Raw genomic sequence first — 20929 nt, 5'->3', positions numbered from 1 at the left:
TGCATTCTAGTTATAAATAAAGAAATATGTGGGCAATGGGCAAGGTTCAATTTTGGGAACAGTTTGTACTCGTAACACATGTGAAGGCAGGCAGTCGTATTGTGAAGCATCCTCTGATGTGCTGTAGCCTTCCTCAAATGGAGTGTCCAGGAAGTTCTTGCAGCTCCAATCCTTGGGGGAAACTGCTAACTGTGAAATGAGCCTCAAATGGGTCCACACCAGTTTTAAGGTTACGGGATTCAAACCCTGTAGGCATCTTGTGTACAGTACTGGCTTTTCCAAGCAAAGAAAACTAAGCACATTTTCTTCATTGCAGGAACAATGTTGCCTTTTAAATTCTTACCGCTGTTGTACTGCCTTACTAGTACTTAAAAATAATCATTTTTATTTTTATTTTGGTAACAACATTTCCTAGCCAAATACAGACTCCCAAGTACCCAAACAGAAACCCCGCCTCCCCTGCCCAAACCCATTTAGCCACCATTTAGCATCCTATTTAACTCATCTGAATATGAATCAAATAATTATGCATATCAAAACAACAAGACAAAAGCTTTGAAGGGAAAGAGTTGAAAGAAATGCTGCTGAGTCAAAGACATCAAGGAAGTTCACTCAGAACTCTTGGGAGTCTTGGAAGTGCCTTGTACTTTATCGTTGTCTAGCACTACTCCTTTGCCTTGCCTCCACATACATTTTGAGCTCTGCATCTCTGTGTGCACTGTTTTAGCATTTGGAAGTTTTGTGCTTGTTCTTGCATGCATCTGTGCACAACAGATGTCACTTTCAGGCAGCGAATAACTCTAAAATAACTCTGTAAAGAAGAGGGAGGGGGAGAATCACTGGATTCTTCAGCTCTGCTAGAACACTGGAATTGTGCAGTCAGCCTTCCTGTACAAATTTAAGGCTGGCATGTTTCTATTTTGAGGTGATCACCAGAGCCTTTCTTTTATCTAGTCTTTCAGAATTACCCCAACAAAGCAAAATATTCCATCCTTCATTTTCTGATTTTCAAGAATCCCTCCCCAAACGGTCCTTTTGTCATGCCTTGGTGCTCCTAATGGTTTCCTCTCACAGCTGAGACAGGCCATTTGAAATCCGGTAAACTTACCAGCGGGGCAGAAAGGGTTAACACACAGCTTGCTACCAGGGGAACACACACCCCTGGAACATTTTGGAGGGAAAACCATTTGCTCTTCTCACCATGCTGAAGTGATTAGCCGTTATAAGAAAAACCCTCTCCTGAGACTAACACTGTTGGTGACCTAGGCCTGTAGAGTTTCATGCATCCACAGAGACAGGTTGTTTTTTTACCCGCCCCACCCCCCCCAAATTAACAAATTTCCAAAATGTATTTGAGTGGAGTGTGGAAGGCTTGAGGTTTTCAGACATTTGCAGAAATGAAACAGTTAAAAGCATGTGCTCAGGTGTGTGCCTAAAAGCAACTGTCTTTTCCTAACTGCAGAGCCTTTGCTGCCCTTTGAGTTAAATCAAAAATTATTGCATGTGTCACTAGCTTTTCTCGAGGATTGAAAAACATCTGCTTTGTGTTGCTTTATAAACGGGAACGAGCTGGTGGGGATTAATGACACGAAACTTTGCTCTGTTTTTAAGCTGTGCCTCTTCAGGAGATGCTTGCCAACCCTAAAAAGAGTTAAGCTAGCCAGTGTAACTGTGGGAGAGCCACATGAAGCTGACGATGCGAACATGAGAAAACGGAAGCTTGGAAATGAAGCAAAGAAACCAAGATGAGGAGGGAGCGAAGAGATATGGGTGCTTAGCCTGGGAGTGACTTTCTCTTGGTTTGTCCGGCCCTGGTACTGCTGGCATCGGCTCTCTGGGGAAAGCTGCAGTTCTGCTGTTAAAACACAAGGAGCAGCCTGGAGAATTTTGAGCTGCGTCACACAGCTCAGAGGGGGAGAGAGAGAGAGAGGGAAAGCAAGCTCTGTCGATAGGTCTACTAGCAACAGCCCTGCTGCAGCAAGAGAGAGAGAGAGAGCTCATGAAAGAGAAGTGATAACAACATTGGGAAGCATGCTTCCTTTACCCATACAGCATATTTTTTTAAAAAAAGAACCACTATTTTGAAGCTTGTTTAGTACCAGCAGATTTTGTCCACTGATGATACCGGAAAGATGCAACGCAGTTAATCCCGCAAGGGGGGGGGCATACATAGGAAGGGTTAATGGGAGGAAAATTCTGGAATGTTCTATCCTGCGGCGGCGCAAACAGAGGGTTGAGGACTGCACAGGTGTAGACGAACAGAATTCGTGGTTCCTCTTTTTCCTTACGTACGTATCGGATTGGGATGTGGGGTGGGGGAGTTGAACCGACTGTCTCATTTGTGTGTGTGTGTGTGTGTGTGTGTGTGTGTATTTGTTGGGGTTTCTTTCTGTCCCAAAACTCTCCACCCCCAGAACTCTTACACCCCATGTTATTTTTCTGTGGCTAGATACTGTTGGCTGTGTCCTGCGTCACACCAATGGAATGAAGGCACAGGTTGTAAAATGTCACTGCGTAGCTGTAATGCAGATTTGGGGAAGGAAGAGAGAACAGTTTTTCAGAGGTTAACATCAAGGAGGGGTTAAAAAGACAGTCTCTGGATTTTTAAATCTGAGGGACTGTATCTGCATAGTTCAGAAAGTGGCAAATGATGACGCAGTGATCTTTGCCTAGCATGTTACTGGGTTTAAAAAGCATCGGGGGGGAACAGGTACACTGTGAATCTCCAGGCCAGCTGAAAGGGACTGAGTTAAGAAGGGAAGATAGCGTTTAGGAATTAAATGTCATCATTTTGGCGTTGGAAAGTTGTTTACCTTGCTCTCTCCGTGTCTCCATGTTGGCAGTCTTCCAGCTCACATGTGATAGTCTTCCCTGTACTGCTGCATCATTAACTGAGTGCCTGAGCCTACACATGATTGGCTAGGGAGGGCTCTTATTCTAAACACACATTTCCATTGGAGGGAGAGGCAGTGGCAGGTGAAAAGCTGCCTCAGATTGGCTGGGGCCAGGATATCAAATCTAAATGTTCCATTCCTCTTGCTTTAAAAGGGGGTCTGAACAATTTGTGACTTAAAATGTTGGCTGTTTGCTTCTCTCCACCCCTCCTTTTCCTTAAATCAGGCATTTTGGAATGTGTCTGTGTTCTCAAGGCTGGTCATTTAAATAGAAAAGCAAAAAAGCAGGAACTCGAGTATTGTGGATTAGTTTAGTTTATTACTGGTTCAAGTGACGCAGAAGGAAAAACAAATATTCTGTGACTCGAGTTGCATCAGTAACAGGCGTGTTTCCGGCTGCTGTGAGACAAGCCACGATGACGTGACATTATTATAGGCTTCAGAAGAGACAACAAAAAAGAGACTTTGGTGGGTGGCTATCTCTGTGAGTGGAAAAATTCTAACTAGCCAGAGCTATTTACTTGTATTGTAAACTATTTGGGGTAGGGAGAGTGCCTGCCACTGGTATATATGTAAAAACCTGGACTGAACCAAAAACTGAAATGTGTCCTAGGTTACGTCAGTGTAACCTCAAAGTCAGTGCTGTGATGGGATTGAATGGCAACAGAACATAGTGGTAAGATATATGAGGCTTGCTTTCTGTCATTTTGTTTTGTTTTAAAAGGAGGGGATGGAGAGTTCTAAGATGGCTGGAGAACTATAGGTGGACGGTCAAGAAGAATAAACCACCAGATCAAGCCGGGGAGCGGAATGGGGGGGGGGATGAGGACCCAGCATATAGGTAGACGTAGTGCTTGCTTTAACCATTTCATTAATCAGATTTTCCATTCTGGACTATCCCATAGCCAGTTCCAGTCAAACATTTGTTCTGTTCTGGAGGATGGGGTCTATCTCCTCTTCTCTTTGGAACCTGCCATGAAATCCAGAGTAACTAGCATTATCACATAACATGAGAGGGTGAGTTTCTTGTGGCGTTTTCTCATAAAATGCTCGAATGAATTGAAGGGTTTACGATGGTAAAAGGATTTGTGTTGGTGACTCACCGGCATAGAGAGAGTCAAGTACAGACAGTCATTCGGCAGCAGTTTGCTGGCTTTGGAACCAGATCAGATGCATTTTGATTCTCCATCTTAATTTCTTTTAAAGTACTCTGTCTTCTCAAGTGTTGTTACAAGATGTATTCTCACCAGTAGGCTTTAAAAGCCCTAAGAAAGGTGAATATGCATAGTCTTCTATTCACATTTGCTAGCTCAAAGGAGCAAGAGGCGGAGGGGAAGGAGAGAAATAATCAGGAAGCCATTTCTGGAGGCAGACATGATGCGTGGAAAGAGGAAGGCAAGGAGACACAGCAAATACACCCCTCCTATATTATCCCCCCATGCACACCTTCATTTTTCCTTTCTTATTTGCCAAGTGTTATGCCTAATTTGAAATTCTTTCATTGTAGGTGCATCACTTCTCTCTCTCTCTCTCTCTCTCTCTCTCTCTCTCTCTCTCTCTCTCTCTCTCTCTCTTTCCCTCCCCCTTGCCCCCGGTGTGAGCCCTTGCTCTGCAGAGCTGTCTCCTCCAGAGGCAGTCTTGCATCCTGCAGTGCTAGTTCCGCAGAGGAGGGCAACAGGGGGCACAACTGCGATGGCTGCTCCCAGGAAGGGACCGACTCGGTGCTGAGATCATGCTTGTTCCTGGCAGGACTTGGAGACTATAATGCAGCTGGGTAGGTTGGGAGAGTGCTGGGTTAAATTCATTTTGACCGACGCCATCTAAAGAAACACCTCTTGTGTCTTCTAGACATGACCACTAGGGGTTACAGATCCATAATGGCGTTCCTTAATATTTTTGGGAGTGAACTGGATTCATGAATGAGGAATATGGATGGAACAAACTCCTTTCTTTTCTTTATTCCCAAAACATTTTTCTGAATGTTTAGGACTGAGCATGGAGATAGCTTTGCTATTTTTCTTACCATGCTCAGATATGTTGGTGTTTGTTGTTTTTGTGAATCTGGACTAGGGGGCTTGTTTTTTTTAAACCACTTTCTTCGGTGGTTGCTGGCAGCTCCTGCAAGGGAATCTATGGAACCTGAAAGCTACAAGGAGTGAGAGAGGCATAATATTTCTGTAGGTTGATGAGGAAAGCAAGTCTGTCCATCTCGTGTGTCCAGAGTTATTCATACAGGGACACTGGAGGCAGGTGAGCCTTGGCTGAAAGTAGTTTTGAAGCTTATGTGGTTTACTTCAGAGTCTGAAAATTTGCTGTTCTCGGATGAGCTTTGTGACCTTGGGCTAATTTGTTTCTTTCTGCTTGCTTCCGTTTTCTTTTCTGCAAAGTGGGCATGGCAAGATCTGATTCTGATCAATGTTTCAAACTGTATTTCTTTAACAAGGAATACCTCCAAGTCTTTACCGAGACCATAATTCTCCCTTGTAGGCCTGGGATTGTTCCATTGCAATAAGACTCCACAGTTTTTGTGAAGTACACTGAGACATGATAGAACATATCAGGGGAATGTAACAACTCCTATGCATTTTTTAATTAGTGCTATCTAAGCAAACAGCTGGACATGATTCTGAATGGTGTTATTTTTGGTAATGGTCCATTGTGATGCATCTTCATTTTGCTATTCTTCTTTGAGAAGGCAGAAGATACAAACAAAAATGGGTGTGAGGAAGAAACACATTTTTGAAACCTCTGTATTAAAACTACATGTCATTACTCAAAACTGTTCGTGGTGTCTGCATGTGTTGCTTTCACCGCAGCTAACAGCAGAAGAATATAGATGGCGGCAACTGCACTCCTGGCCATTCTGTGGCTAGCAGAGTAGATTCAGTGCTTGCAGCACTGCTGCTGTTAATTTCCACGTCGTATCAAAACAGTATTGGGTTTTGTGTCAGGAGCTTTGCTGATGCTATGAGGAGAATAAAGTCTTCTTGAAAATTTCGCTTACTCTATTGCTTTTCTCTCTCTCTTGGTTTCTTAAGAGAGCACGTATAAAACCAACACCCTTCTGCTTATAGAACTTGGTTTTCCCTGACCCTTTGAGCCCCTCCCTTGCAAAAATAAAAAACAACACAGTTCCACTTTGCAATTTTTTAATCCAGCGCCCGGGAGTGTTTTGCAGTGGTCTGGGTGTGGCCTTTGTCGACTATTTCCACCTCCCTCCCCAACCTTGTCAAGGGTAAGAAAAAGAAGGTTGGGTTTCTGTTGTGGTTGTGTTGATAATAGAAAAGAATGAACTTGAAACAGTTTATTAAGAGGGCCACATATAAAGTACAAGTGTCCGTGTAGTAAAGATGGCAATGGAGAATTGTGTTTCTGAATAGGTTAGGTTCATTGCCATTTTTATTTTTAAAAAAGTAGCTTGATTTTTTAAAGAAATCTCTCTTAGCACGACTGCTTCCCCTCACAGAATTGCTTGCCTGAACAGGGGCAATGCCACGCAGCTGCTTGGGTGGCCATTTTGCTGCATCACCATCTACCACTAGCGTATTCCAGATTCCCAGATTATATTTTACTTGTGGTTCTGAGACATACGCCCAGAACCAACATCTTTATTTTGTTACCAGCCATTCCTTCTGCAACAGTCTGAACTCAAATGTGAATTCAAAAGCAATGTGAAACCCAAAATTATGGTCAGAATCAGATACGTGTTTTACCAAAAAAAAAAAAAAAACACCTATAATTGCTTGAAACTAAGTTAATTGGGAGTATTCTAATGATTCACTCCATTGTGTTGCATATCTGCATCCTGCAGTCTCTTGAACTTTCTTTTGCAGCATTGTATGTTTACTTGCCAGAGAGATGCGATACTAAATTTAGAAGGGGCATGAATTCCACTCCAGGTGTAATCATATGTAATGATCTATCCCAAATTATTTACTTGAGTCACATTGGAACACCCTGTTTGGTCTGACTTGTACAACAGTGAAGCCCAGGTGGTAGGATGAGACCCACTAGGGGATAATGGGAACTCTCTGGGTAGTTCATTAGCCTGCTTGTAGTTTGAACTGACAATAATATAGCACAGGGAATAGCAATAATGTAGCACACAGAATAGTAAATAAGGAAGGATTTCTAGGCTTACATTTGAATGGAACCAATGGCATTAAAAAAACAACAAGCCAATACTTAGAAAACCATATAGAAAACATTGTTGTGGAATAAATGGATGTTCTGATGTCAGGTCCCCAAAATATTGAGCAATTACCTCCAGGTATAAAAACTCTTTCATAAATGTATGCGCATGTGGACGTATTTGCATTGATAAGTTTTCTTGTCAAGACGGCAGTGCATCTTAAATCCTGCTTTTCTCTGTGGCTGCCTTTATCATAGCATTATTGGTAGTTTCTGCCATAGTAGCAGCAGTATACATGTATACAGATAACAGAGGCGGGGGGGGGGAGAGGAAGAGAAAATGCACTAGCCCTCACTTTTGTTTTGGTACTTTCCTTTCCCTTCCAAAGAAGCAGACAGACTCTTGGGTCTGGCAGACTTTATCTTCCCATGTACTTGCTGCTACTATTTTTCACAGTTTTTGCAAATCTAAGGACCTGGTATATTGTCTCTGCTACCTTTTTATGGTTGTTGGTGGCAAGATGTCCTCTGTAGTGTGTGGTCTGCATGTTAAAATCTGACCCTGTAGAGAACTAGCAGTTGAATATGTCTAATCTAAATGCGTCACAACAGCTTTCCTGAGTGTCAATGTTTTGGGGAATCTTGTCAGGCTACCCGTGGCCACTTATTTGGCTCCAGATAATTTCAGATCTACCTCTAAATTGAATGGCAAGCAGGAAGTGTAAAAGTTGATTGCTGTGGCCTTTGACTAATATAACTGGAATAATATTGCTTGTTCTCTTAATGCCTTCCTTATTTGTTTAGGGAGTTAGATTAAACGCTCCTAGTATTTATTCACAAGTGGAATGAAAGTCTGTTCATGTCTCAAGAACAGGTAAAAATAATATGTATGCTTCATAGGTAGCCCTGTGATGTAGACTGTTGTCTTAACTCAGTTAGGGCGTATCCATATGTGGCTGTGGCTCTGGTCCAGACATCTATGACTGTAGCAGAGGATTACATGGTCAGGGCTCAGTTCATGAAGCCATTCATTTCTCCCTTGTGTTGAAGTATGTTTGAACTTGGGGCAGATATGCCCTTATCCTGTCTTGCAGATGATGCATTTGACAGAGTCAGAGGCCCTGTTGGTGTTGCAGATGGAGCCTCAACTTCAGGATCTGTCCTTCTAGTGAGCACTCAGGTCCGATTTCCTTGAGAATGGATAGGTTTGATCTTCTTGCAGTCCATGGGACTCTCAAGAGTCTCCTCCAGCACCATAATTCAAAAGCATCAATTCTTCGGCGATCAGCCTTCTTGATGGTCCAGCTCTCGCTTCCGTACATTACTACTGGGAAAACCATAGCTTTAACTATACGGACCTTTGTCGGCAAGGTGATGTCTTTGCTTTTTAAGATGCTGTCTAGGTTTGTCATTGCTTTTCTCCCAAGAAGCAGGCGTCTTCTAATTTCGTGACTGCTGTCACCATCTGCAGTGATCATGGAACCCAAGAAAGTGAAATCTCTCACTGCCTCCATTTCTTCCTGAAATTTCTTCATGGTGTCAGTGTAAGACAAAACAACTAAGGGGATTGTTCGTGACCCAAATGTTTGGTTTTTGATTGATTAATAAGTAAATCAGATTTCTTTTATAATTTTGAAAAATAAAAATAACAGCAGAACCAATTCTGTGTGCCTGAGAGATACTGCAGCCTTCTGATTCATGTAAAGACCTTGTATTCTACATGGACGACAGTTCTTAAAACGGAGTAATCGGGTTCCTATTTGAAGAAGACGACCTCGCACGGCATGTCCAAGTTCTTGTGTGTACCTAAAGTAGCTCTTTAGATCCTGGCTAACCAGTTTTGACCTTTTTCTCACAGTTGGCTTCCTTCATATGTTGCATGTACGTATTTTTAAACAGTGTTGTGGGTGATGTGTAAGGAAGTACATCTGCTACAGAGCAGAAGGGGAGTGGAAACCACATGGTATCGTTGCCCTCTTTACACTGGTAATGGTAACTCCCCAAGTGGACTGTACCACTCTAGGCAGTGCCTACCTCCTTTTGTGCTTGTGCCTTGTGGTATGGGGTGCCTTGTGGTAAAGAAGAGTAACTTTCTTTAACTCCCACTGCTTTCATATTTCTAGGGGAGTAGTATTTGATACAGTGAGGATTTCAGTGCCACAGTCAGAGGAATTCTGATTGCTGTGGCGTGTAGTGTTGGATCACCAGGGCTTCTCCCACTTCACTCTCATTCACCCTGCAGCCAAAGTTTCAAAAATGTGTTCCACGGATGTTTCAAAATCTGTGACGAATTTCTAAAAGGGATAAGCTGGGAGGGGGAGGGAGTGGCATTCTCTGTGCACCAGCAGGGCTAGCATCAGAAGTCAAGGTCATTGGGCATCTGACGAGGACCACTTCCCAGCAAGGCTCACTGTTGGCTCTTCCTCCTTGCTTGTTTCTGCCCATTTCCCAAGCATGCAAGGCCTGGTAAGAGCAAAGTGAGGAAGCAGCTGCCTCCACCCAGTGCAGATCAGGCACAATGCCTCACCACTGCCAAAAAAAGCTGGAACCAACACTGTGCACCAGCAGTAGCCATAATTAATGCTAACCAGGGTGTCCATCTTCACCAGGATTTGAAACTAGGATTTAAAGTGGATTTGAAAGCTTCGGTTGTGAGAGAGGCTGGCTAGCATGAGGTAAAGAGCCAGCTGTATGTTATCTTTCATAGGTGATTTAATGAGATGTGGGCTTGCTAGTCAGCAAAGCCCTCCATTCTCTTTGAAGAGGGAAACTGCATCTGTTATAGAACATGGCTGATTTGGAACATTGTCCTAGTGCCGTGTTTTTTAAATTCCTGTTAGGGATGGAAGAAGGCACCACTTTCTGTTCTGCCCCGTTTTCATCACATGCGGCACTATTTCCATTGTGCTGCTGTTTGTCTTCTGCCAAAGTCTACACTATTCGTTTTGCTGTTTGCTGTGGCGAAATTACGTAACCTGCCTAATGTACATAATTAACTATGTAATCTATGTAAATCATGTTGTCGTTACGTTCTTCCATCCCATTTGTTTCAGTGCAAAGGAAACAATACAAATGGGCGTGGGAGACAGAACATATCATTGGTGGCCAGAAAGAAACAGCAAATACAGTACTGATCTTATTTGCTGGATTGATTTCCATTCTAGACATGATAAATAAATGGGCAATTTCTGCTATTTCCATTTTCATCAGAATTTTCCAATATTCCTAGTTGGTATCATAATAAGACAAGTGGGGATCCAAATGCAAAATGTGGTGGGGCACTAGAGTCTTGTGACATTGTTCATAGCCCACAAAGGACAGCAAGGGAGGAAAAGGATGTCATCTTTCTTTCTCACCTTTTGAAATCTCTCCTACCATTTATTTATTTATTTATTTATTTATTTTGCAGCATGCATTCCTGCCACCCTAATTCTCACCTTCAGAACAATATAAGATGTTAGAGCATCAAGCAGGCCAATTCCCCACCTCCCTAGTAACGTTTGTGATGTTCTGCAGCTCATGGAGGCCAACTGATTATGCTCAGTCTTCTTCTGGCCTGGGGAGGGGATGTTTGTAATTTTTCAAACATTTTTCAAATGCATTTCTGCACATCTGGGAAGTCCCGTTTTCACCACCAAACTGAAAGACAAAGCACCATCAAGTTCAGTATTATCAGAATAAGATAAAACATGACTTCTTTCTTCCTAAGGAATGTTTTGGTTTTTTTTAACATTGTCAAGCATGTTGTCTGTCACCACACATTTTTATTTTGGGGGTTTAGCTTTTCCATTTTGGCTTGCTCCAATTGGCTTGTCTAATGGGGTATAAATTCCTTTGTACTGGACCTTTTTTCCAAATGCTACCATAGTTCATGGTGGCTTTTGCAAACAAGGAGAGGCCTTGCAAAGGACGTCCTTTCTTTTGCTTCTGAAAATGAGGTACTGGGCTACAGTAGAGCCCTTTTACCAGCACCACTCTCTGCAATGCAGCAGGTATTAATGACTGTCACCCCTATGCTCCCTTAAATGGTGCAGTGGGAGTAAATAAAACACTTAAGGATGTGCTAGATTTTCTCCCCCCACCCCCGCCCATCATTAGAAGTAGCTGAGCAAAGTGGCTTAACTTTTGTAACAAGCCCAACCCTATTTCTTATCAGAAGCTGTTTGACAACATTGTTCTCATCGACTTCAACTGATGGTAACTTCTATTACTTTGCAGAAATGTGGCCCTTTGATGAGAGAGGGAGTTTTAAAATCACGAGTCAAGACATTCAAGAATGTGATAAACACTACAGTTTTAAATAAGGAAACATAAATGTGGGGAGTTCGTTTTTTACTTGTTTGCTGTTTCTTCTGTTGATGCCAACTTCCTTTTGCTTTGCTTTCCCAGAATTCTTACCTCATGAACAATCTTATATCAGATGCCCAACAGACCACAGAGTTTGGAGAGAATGATGCCTAATAGCAGGAATTCTGTCTCGTCTGGTACATGATGCTTGCCATTCCTTCATCCCATCAAAACCTGATGTGGTAAGGCACAGGAGTGCACATAAGCTTCTGGTTTTCTGCTGTTTTAAGATCAGATCTTGCTTTTTCAGAGTATGGCACAAATTCTTATGGACCCAAATAGATTCGTTGAAGAAATGAATTCAACATAGAAAGTATGAACAAATGAGATGACATTATTGGCTGTAACTGTGTTAATTTGTTTACAGTTATTAGCTCCCTTCTTTATTGATACCCTTATTATTCCTTGCAACTATCATCTTCGGGCACATACTTGATAGATTCATTACCCAGTGAAAACATACTTGATTTTTTTCCTTTAAAAAGTGGGATATAATTTTTAAAATAAAAATATAAAATGGGGACATAGGACACTCCATTATACTAAGGCAGACCATTGGTCCATCTAGCTCAGTACTATCTGCACTGCCTGACTACAGCTGTCCAGGGAGCCCACCACTGGGGTGTCGTGTGAGCAGAAGGAAAGGAATCTCTGGACCACTTCTTGGATTGAACTAGGCTACAGATAATATGGAGAAGAAAATACTTGGCTCCTGGTTGTATAGCAGGTCCCTTCGAGTTTCCTCCCTTCCCAAATTTATGTGTGTGTATCCACTTGGAATAATTCCCATAAAAGCTCCAGGCAAGTTCCCATCCAGTGGCCTTTACATAGCTGGGAACGTAACTTTTGGAACCGATGGGTGCACTTCTGGTTGGAAAAGTTAAACTGCGGTAAAGAGTGAGGAGGCGGGCCTAATTTATGTCTGGGAATAGGACCAGGACCCTGCAGGGGTCTTCATCCAGCTCCCCCCCCCCCCCTGTGGCAGCCTCCTGAGCATGCCCGTAATTGGTCAATTTCACAGGCAGGCTAAATTCAAATTTCTACCCCACACCCTCAGCCAGCGGGGAGGTCATGTCATCTCCCGCCAGCTGCTGGAAGCAGAGAAAAGAGCCTGGTGATGGCAGCAAGCCACGCCATAGCTGCCGCCCACGATCCAGGTGAGCAGAATTTCTGACAGGAGTCTTTCCCATCGCTATCTGGAGATACCAATAGTTGGACCTAGGACCTTTTGAATGGAAAGCATGTGCTCTGCCACTGATCTAGGCCCTTCCCCACATAAAATTAGCTTTCTTGTCAAGTCATTCTTCATTGACCTCTCTATCTTTGTCACGTTGCCAGAGTTTCTTAGGCTCAGTATATAAATGATTAATCTTTAGATCGAATTGAACAATTATCCTTACTCTTGCAGATGAAGAAGAGGTTTGATTTTCAAATTGTTGTGTTGGCTAAGGCTTCAGAAAGGTAGAGAGACTGCGGAGTGCTTTGAGGAAGAATGTTTTGAGTTACTTGCCTTTGGGCCAAACGACACATTGCTACAGGGCTAGCCAGTGTGGTGTCCTTCAGATGATGTTGGACATCAACTCCCAACATCCCTTACCCTTGGCCATGCTGGCTGGGACTCATGGGAGCTGGAATCAAGCAATATCTATAGGGCACCATGTTGGCTTTTCCTGTGTTACATTATTCATATGGTTTGCTCTTGAGTGCAACATTTTCCTAGCACTCAAGAGCAATATATAGTGTATCCCCTGAGCTGGATCAGTACCAGGGAGGGTGTTAACCCTCCCCCCCTGCAGTCCCAATAGAAACTGAGCCTAGTATTTGCATGGGAGGAGCTCCATTCACTCCACTGGGAGCCTTTACTCCCATGTAAATAGCAGCTACAAAGGAACATGGTTCAGAACTGTAGCAGGAGAAATGGTTAAAGCCACCTGCACATTGTGATCCCAATCAATCTCTCTCCCCTTTCCCTAAGCACTGGCTATTTGTAAAAGACAAATTGTGAACGCAAGGCTTGTTTGTTTGGTCTATACCCATGGATCTCGTTTTTAATAATTTTGTAACATACACAAATTTAATTAATAATAATAATAATAAAATTTTTGGATAGTGCTGAATGCTGATTACTGAAACAACTGGCAAACAGCCAGTCTCTATCTCTCTCCCTCTCTCTCTCTCTCTCTCACATACACCCTGTGCTTGGAGAATCTGTAACTCGACTTGTGTCCTATAAATGACTAAAGAACTTCACATTCTTATTTTCTGTATGATTGTGCACTTGGGTGCTTCTGCCTAAGAAAAGTCTGGACTTATTTACAGCACAACCCTATGCATACTTACTCAAAGGGAAGACCCACTGTACTTAACAGGGCTTATTCCCATGAAACTGTGCACAGGACTGTAACTTTGTTGTAGTAATGGTCTCATCAGCAAGTCTTTAAAACATGTGATGGTGAAAAGGAGCAGAAGGAAGCAGAAGACTCTCCATCTCTTCCTTTGTCTGCCCCACCCATGTGCACTTCCATAGTTTGACTAGTCTGTAATATCAGTGGTGGCTGTTCCATATGCCTTCGTATTCCGTTCAGAATAAAATGATACCACAGAGGCTCCAGTACACATGAAGCAGTGAGACAGAATCGATACAGAGACTGTGTGGACTGCTGGTATTGGCTTGGGAGAGGTGTGTTGGCTGCACTGAAGACAGCAAGCTCCAAACATATTGCAGAGGCTTGGGTTGCACTGGTAAGTGAACAAAACCAGTCTTCCCTGCTCTGCTGCTCCTCAAGCAATCTTGGTTATGGAGACTGGCATGCACGTGGTAGAATGAAGGCACATATATGAGTTTAATAATAATAATAATAATAATAATAATAATAATAATAATAATATATACTCCTCCCATCTGGCTGGGTTTGTCTGGTGAGGCTGATAGGCTGAAACAAACCCCTTTACCTCGTTAATCAATCACATAGTTGTTTAAGGTTATTACTATTCCGTTTGGGGGTTTTGTAGCCTGCCTCCTGAGTAAAACAAAAGTCCATAGCCAAAGCGCATGAAAACTAATTTCTGTCTTTTAGGAAATCCCTGGGATTTCTCCTTGCCTTGTCCACCACAGAAGTACAGCATCCCTCACCCCCACTGCAACAAAACTTTGCACTTTCTTTAAAGGATTTCCTCTTTAAAAATTACACACAAATTAGATTGAGTCATTTATGTGTATACATGAAAACAGTACAGGACAGAAATAGGTTGACCCGTTCATCCCTATGTGCAGTATACAGGATGGTGAAGACTGGTCCTACTTTTGTTTTGAATTGTTTGGGAATGCTACTAGTTTAGGTTCTGTTTCTGATGTCAAAATAATCAGATAACATTTAGAACTAGAAGGAGGTAATTTTATTGGTTACCGTGGAAAGTTGGCATGTTCTTTGTTACATTGCTACAACCTCTTTTCCTCTCGCTTTCCCCCCACCTCCAGTTTAATTATGCTGCTTTTATGAATAATTCACTGGGCTTACTACCTTGTTTCTGTTTTAGAATGTTGCTGCTTCTAGCACAAGTCGGCTTGTGTTTTAGGTAAGACTGGCTTGTGCCGTATCAGTCTGGTGGTACATGTTTTAAAAGGTTCATGGCCAATTTTTAAGAGGGGCTGCCACTTTTAAAAAATAACAAATATGTGATAAAACTATCAGTCAGAATTGGCCCTGAAAGAAATGTGCAGCTTAGCATAGTTAACTAGTTGATGTAGAGAAAATGGTTGCTGGGTACAGTAGGACTGTATGTAGCTATGACTATAATGGTGTGCTCATGCCTCAGAGATGGAAAAGAGAAGGGAACAGAAGCGATTGGCAAGTAGTTTGAAACCAGTGGATTGGTCAGGCTTTGGTGTGGTTGCATGTTTGTTTTGCAGTGCCTGTTGAATCCCAGGGTACATCTTTACACCGCAGGGTCATCCTTTCTGCACTGGATCAGCAGAGTATTTACAAATATCCCAGCTACAAAAGTGAGGTTTATGAACTTAAGCTGTAGAAGCAGTAGTCCCTTCATTATGGATGTCTGCAAAAAATCTCTTAAAGCCCCCAACTGTATTACCTGCTGGGACAGTTCTTCCACCTTACCTACCCACCAGCAGACTGGAAGTTGCTCCCTATCTCATTTGTTTCCTGGTTCTCTCCATTTGGAATGATAGCCAAAAATGCGAGATTCAGTTTTGATTTTACTATTTTTTTTTCTTTGCGGTTTCTAACCATTGGCCTAACTTTCCAAGGAGGTACTGGTTGTTTTTGGAGAGCCTCTACAATTTTCAGCTCTTGTCAGCTTAAGAAGGTATTGAATTACAGACGGACTTGAATTACAGAGAGTGACAAGTCAGCCTCCAGGGGAGGAAACAAAAACATTGCTCCAAGGTTTGTGGAGCTGAGATACTGAAAATGGGGGCAGTGATTAATGGCTGATAATTTTAAACCAGGGTCCTTATATAACAGCTGTCAAGTTCTCAAGAACTGGGTCTTACAGACAAGTAACCTTACCTAACATATTTGCCGGTCTCCTGTGGCACATTCAACAACAGGATACAATTGAAGCATTCCTACGTTAGGCATCGGGAAAAGAGAACATTGGCATAGATACCACTGATTTAAAGAACGGAAGTACTTCATAGTTAAATACTTTACTAGGACATGAAACTCTGAAGTTCAGTTCCTTGCTTTGCTACAGAACCCTTTTGTAGTCCTGGAAATATTAAGCCTCTGTAAAATTGGGATAGTAGTGCTTTTCTGCAGTATTTTGTAGTGGTGACTTGGGTGAATGAAAGATGCTGGTCAAGCAGTCCTTACATTTGCACATATACTTAGGGAGTATTAGACTAATTCCAGAGCTGAATGGATTTCAGATAGCTTTGTAAAACCAACTGATGGAAAGGGAAAGTCTTATCACCTTCTGCTTTAGTTGACTTAATATTACATTTAATACCTTTTTTCCATACCTGGAAAAGCACCATGTGCCCTGTAAAATAAATTTTAACATTTGCTATCCCTGTCTTGACATAAAGCAAACTTGGGTAACTAATTTTCCACTTGGAAAGAACAAGCAATCGTTTAAGCCAAGTATAACCAAGGCATGTGGTATGAAACCTCAATTTACTTAGAACATGTATGCTTTGGATACATCACATAAGATTATTTGCATGGCCTTTTTACTGCTGATTATCTGAATCTGGCCAATATATAAATATGCATTTTATGCAAGGGGGGAGGAAAGTAATACTTTATTAATTAAAAGAGTGAGATTCCTGGAACAAATAGTTTGTGGAATAGAGCTCCTTATACCATCAATGGCCCAAATTTAGTTCTAACTTCAGCAAAGTTTTTGTGGTAGTGTTTTATGAAGTATTTAGCTGGATAAACTTTATGCAGTGTAAGTGCGCACACATACATACATAAGTAGCCACCACTGGCGTATTTATCACTAGTTCTCCACGCTATAAGGGACATTTTATCAACATTTTACAGAATAGGATAGTGAAGGCTCAGAGAGACAGTGCAACTTACAGTACTGTACCTCACTCTATATAGGAAATCCCTTGCATGCAGGCTAGTGCTCAGGCTACTATAGTTCACAGTAGCATGAGTTTGTCAGTTGAGAATGTTTTGTTCTCAAATAGGCTTTGATTTAATTTCTCCAGCTTGCTGAGATGTTCTAAACATTGAGCAGGAGAGAGACCATCAAGAAGGCTGATCGCCGAAGAATTGATGCTTTTGAATTATGGTGCTGGAGGAAACTCTTGAGAGTCCCATGGACTGCAAGAAGATCAAACCTATCCATTCTCAAGGAAATCGGCCCTGAGTGCTCACTAGAAGGACAGATCCTGAAGTTGAGGCTCCAGTACTTTGGCCACCTCATGAGAAGAGAAGACTCCCTGGAAAAGACCCTGATGTTGGGAAAGATGGAGGGCACAAGGAGAAGGGGACGACAGAGGATGAGATGGATGGACAGTGTTCTCGAAGCGACTAACATGAGTTTGGCCAAACTGCGAGAGGCAGTGAAGGATAGGCGTGCCTGGCGTGCTCTGGTCCATGGGGTCACGAAGAGTTGGACACGACTGAACAACAACAACTTCTTTTTTAGTGTCTTGTAGTTTCCACCTATCCCACCTGGTAAACAAGGTCAGCTGAATCTAAGTTTAGCAGTTTATTCTTAAACAAAAGGAGTTGACTTATCTTTATGTCTTTTAGCATATTTAACTGGGAAGAAATCTTACTATATTTAGTGTAAATTGCTTCTAAGTAGGCCTGTCTAGGATTGTGCTACATTTAACAGTTCTTACCCTTATTTTGCTATGATGTAAAATACATTTAATATAACTGATAGATGACTAAACTTCTTTGAAGGGTTGTGTGTGTTAATGCTACTATACAGTGTACAGTCATACCTCGGGTTACGGCCTCTTCAGATTGTGTGTTTTCAGGTTGCGCACCATGCCGAACCCGGAAGTACCGGAACAGGTTACTTCCGGGTTTCGGCGTTCGCACATGCGCAGAAGCACTAAATTGCGCTTTGCGCAGAAGTGCCGAATTGCAACCCGTGTGTGCGCAGCCGCGGCGCTGCGGGTTACGAACATGCCTCCTGCACGGATCGCGTTCACGACCCGAGCGTCCACTGTACACTTACTTGGCATGTAATTCGCATAGAACCTGGTGAGACTTCTGCATATGATTGTGCTGCTAGAAAACATGGTTGCAGCTTAAAAAATGTCAAGCTTAAATTTCAAACTAAAATGGGGGCAATGGGAAGTCTTTTATGTCTCGGTTGCTCTTTCTTTGGTGCGTTGCATCTCTTTTCAGCCTACATTTCAGCTTGGCATTATTTAGCTTGTGCCCTGAACTGATCCAGTGAACCTGGAGATCAGGAGACGAATTGGGTCTTTGAAATTTCAGTGGCGCCTTGTGCAAGGCCAAAATTCATTGCATGCCCCCCACCCCACCTCCTGTTCTGCTCAATTCACTGCATCATAATTGTGACAACCTGCAGTGCCCCCTAGGCTTGGTGCTCAGTGCAACAGAACCAAAATCCGCCTCTGTGGAGATGTTATTGAGTCAGCCTGCTGTATACAGTTTCAGAGATGGAAAAGATAGTGGGAGTTTGTTTAGTGCAAGGAGGTTAAGCAGATGAACAGAATGGGTTTCTTGGGCTTTGATTCTGAAAAGGGCTAAAACAGGCTCATCTATGAGAAATGCAGAAGTCTATTTCTAATCTTACCATCTCCTAGAGTTATACTTGTCTGATAATCAGACTTTGTGCCTTACAAGGTTGAAATGTAAGTGGGAAATTATACAGTAAAAGAAGGGAAAGAAGGAGAGACGTTTCAATGCCAACTCCAATGGCAACTCTGAGGGAAAGTTTCTTTACTTCGTGAGCTGCTTTGGCCGCATTCACATAGGTATTCATTTTCTGTTGTGTGAAAGCTCAAATATAAGTGGAAATTAACAATTATGGAAACATCAGGAAAACAGAATAGAACGACCATGTGAATACAGCCTTTGTCTGCACCAGTAGCTGATTTTAACAATAACAGTGCAGTATTCATTTGAGCCCATAAGTGTTGCAAAAACAGAGATGTATGAAGTTTATAAAGAGCTCTCTGATTAGGAGCTTATTTTCATAAGAGACACAGATTTTGGTTAAAAATTACTTACCACCAAACTGTTGAATAAATAGTTGTGACCTCCTTTTAAGTAGTGCAAGCAGCTTGTCTCTGAGCAGAAGTGGAAGACAGACTTGTACATTGTGTTACAGGTCAAGACTTCCATTCTCATTCACTGCGAATCTCATTCCATTGGTTCTAATTTGCTCCCATTTATTTTGAGAGCTTTATGTTCTGGATGTTGCAGCTAATTATTTTACATTGCTTCATCTTATAAAAATACACTTAAAATTAAAGTAGTACCGTATTGGTCCGAATATAAGCTGCACCCAAATATAAGATGCACCTTTAAAATTGGGGGGGGGGAGAAAAAATTCCTGAATATAAGCAGCTCCCTTCCTCGCTGCTCCTGGCTGCATACTGGGTGGGGGGCAGCTGTGCTGCATTGCCGACGGCCTTTCCTCTTCCTCGCTCTCTCCCTTCCCAGCCTTCGGGGGAGAGGACAGGGGACTACGCGTAGGGTGGGTGCTGCTTTGATGTGCTCCTAGCTGCATACTGTAAGGTTGCGAATATAAGCCACACTTTAACTTTTCATGGTCAGAATTTGGGGGGAAAGTGAGGCTTATATTCAGGCCAATATGGTATTTTTGGAAGAATAGTGAGAAGGCTGCAAAAATCTACTGTATGAATAAATTATATAAGTACAGTGCGAATGCATCTTGTGTTCAGTTCCAAGGGTTCTGTGTATACACGAAAATTGCATATACTCAAGCTTTTGGAGCCACCACACAGCTAGTGGGTGACATGGAGAAAGAGAGATTCCTTCGTACTCTCAGAGCCTGCACATCAAGCAGGCCTTGCCCACTCAAGCAAGGCAGAGAGCTTAAAAGCTCTTTTCATTCCAGGTAACCCAAAGCAGACCTAGCACGAAAAGAGCTTTTTTAGGCTATCTGCTTTGCTTGAGGCCTACTCAGTATGCTAGTTCTGGGATGCTTGCACGAGATATTGCAGAAGCTTACATGGCCCTGCATGATAGATGTGTACAGACAAAAGAAGAAAAACTAGAGAAACTGCTAAAAGTCAGAGGGCTCTTTTAATCTTTGAAAGATGGAAGCTCTGGCCAGTTAGACTTTCCATAATAATATTTGCATTTTAAATATCTAAACGGAAAGCAAATTATCACTTAGTAGCTGTTAAGTTCAATGTGAAAATTGTATTATAATTACAGCTGCAACATTTAATTGCTTGATTAATGGGTTACTCAATTTTTAAAATTTATTATAAATGAAATGGCTAGAAATATATGGAATGTCCATATTAAAATTACTGACTTTAGATTGCTCTGCTGAATGCACTTGGTTAATTACCATATCTTAAATCTGTTTGTCTTCCTGATTCATATCCAACATATCCATAAGAATATAATCACAATCCACTCATTCACTAGCCTGTTGTTCATAATTTGTGTTCAAATCTTAGTTTAAAAAAAGAAGTATAATTAGTAGCTACATTGGGGGTGGAGAGTCAGATCCTGTAAACTATATTAGAAAGCCAGATTGTAGTAATCAGGTTGGAAATGTTTATAGATCCTGTTGTCTATATGGGGTGTACAGGTCACATCAGTATGATTTTTCTGCCCAGAGTAAGATGAGAAACTGTCACCTCTTACTTTCATGTCTGACTATTATAGGAATTAATGGGATGGGAGCAGAGAGTAAACCCTATAGAATGTACCTTAGCCAGAATGGTTACATAATTGGATGCATATTACCTGCCCAGCAGGTCATAGGAAGCTTCTGATGGAGCCAAGACTTGAATCGGAAGTTCCTAAATCTTGACCTATTTATATATGGCATGTGACATTTCCAGTAATAATCCTGGATTCTCATCATACATAGTGCAACCAAAATGCCAT

General features: G+C 42.1%; 1 long non-coding RNA gene across 2 annotated transcripts in view; it reads left to right on the top strand.

Annotated features, from left to right (window-relative positions):
* Positions 1 to 1528: 1528 nt before the first annotated feature.
* Positions 1529 to 20929, top strand: part of LOC117048719 — a 27879-nt gene continuing 8478 nt past the window's right edge. Inside the window, exons 1-3 of one of the 2 annotated variants that reach the window (XR_004426871.1) lie at positions 1529 to 2288; positions 4402 to 4668; positions 11415 to 11554. This is a non-coding gene — a long non-coding RNA (uncharacterized LOC117048719). Of the gene's footprint in view, positions 2289 to 3455; positions 3571 to 4401; positions 4669 to 11414; positions 11555 to 20929 lie in introns of those variants that run through there. The other variant, XR_004426872.1, reaches the window with a different exon arrangement.

Source organism: Lacerta agilis, chromosome 6 (assembly GCF_009819535.1).
Source record: "Lacerta agilis isolate rLacAgi1 chromosome 6, rLacAgi1.pri, whole genome shotgun sequence".
NCBI classification, from domain to species: domain Eukaryota; kingdom Metazoa; phylum Chordata; class Lepidosauria; order Squamata; family Lacertidae; genus Lacerta; species Lacerta agilis.
Note: the sequence above shows the minus strand (reverse complement) of the source record. Positions and strands in the feature narration are given on the sequence as shown.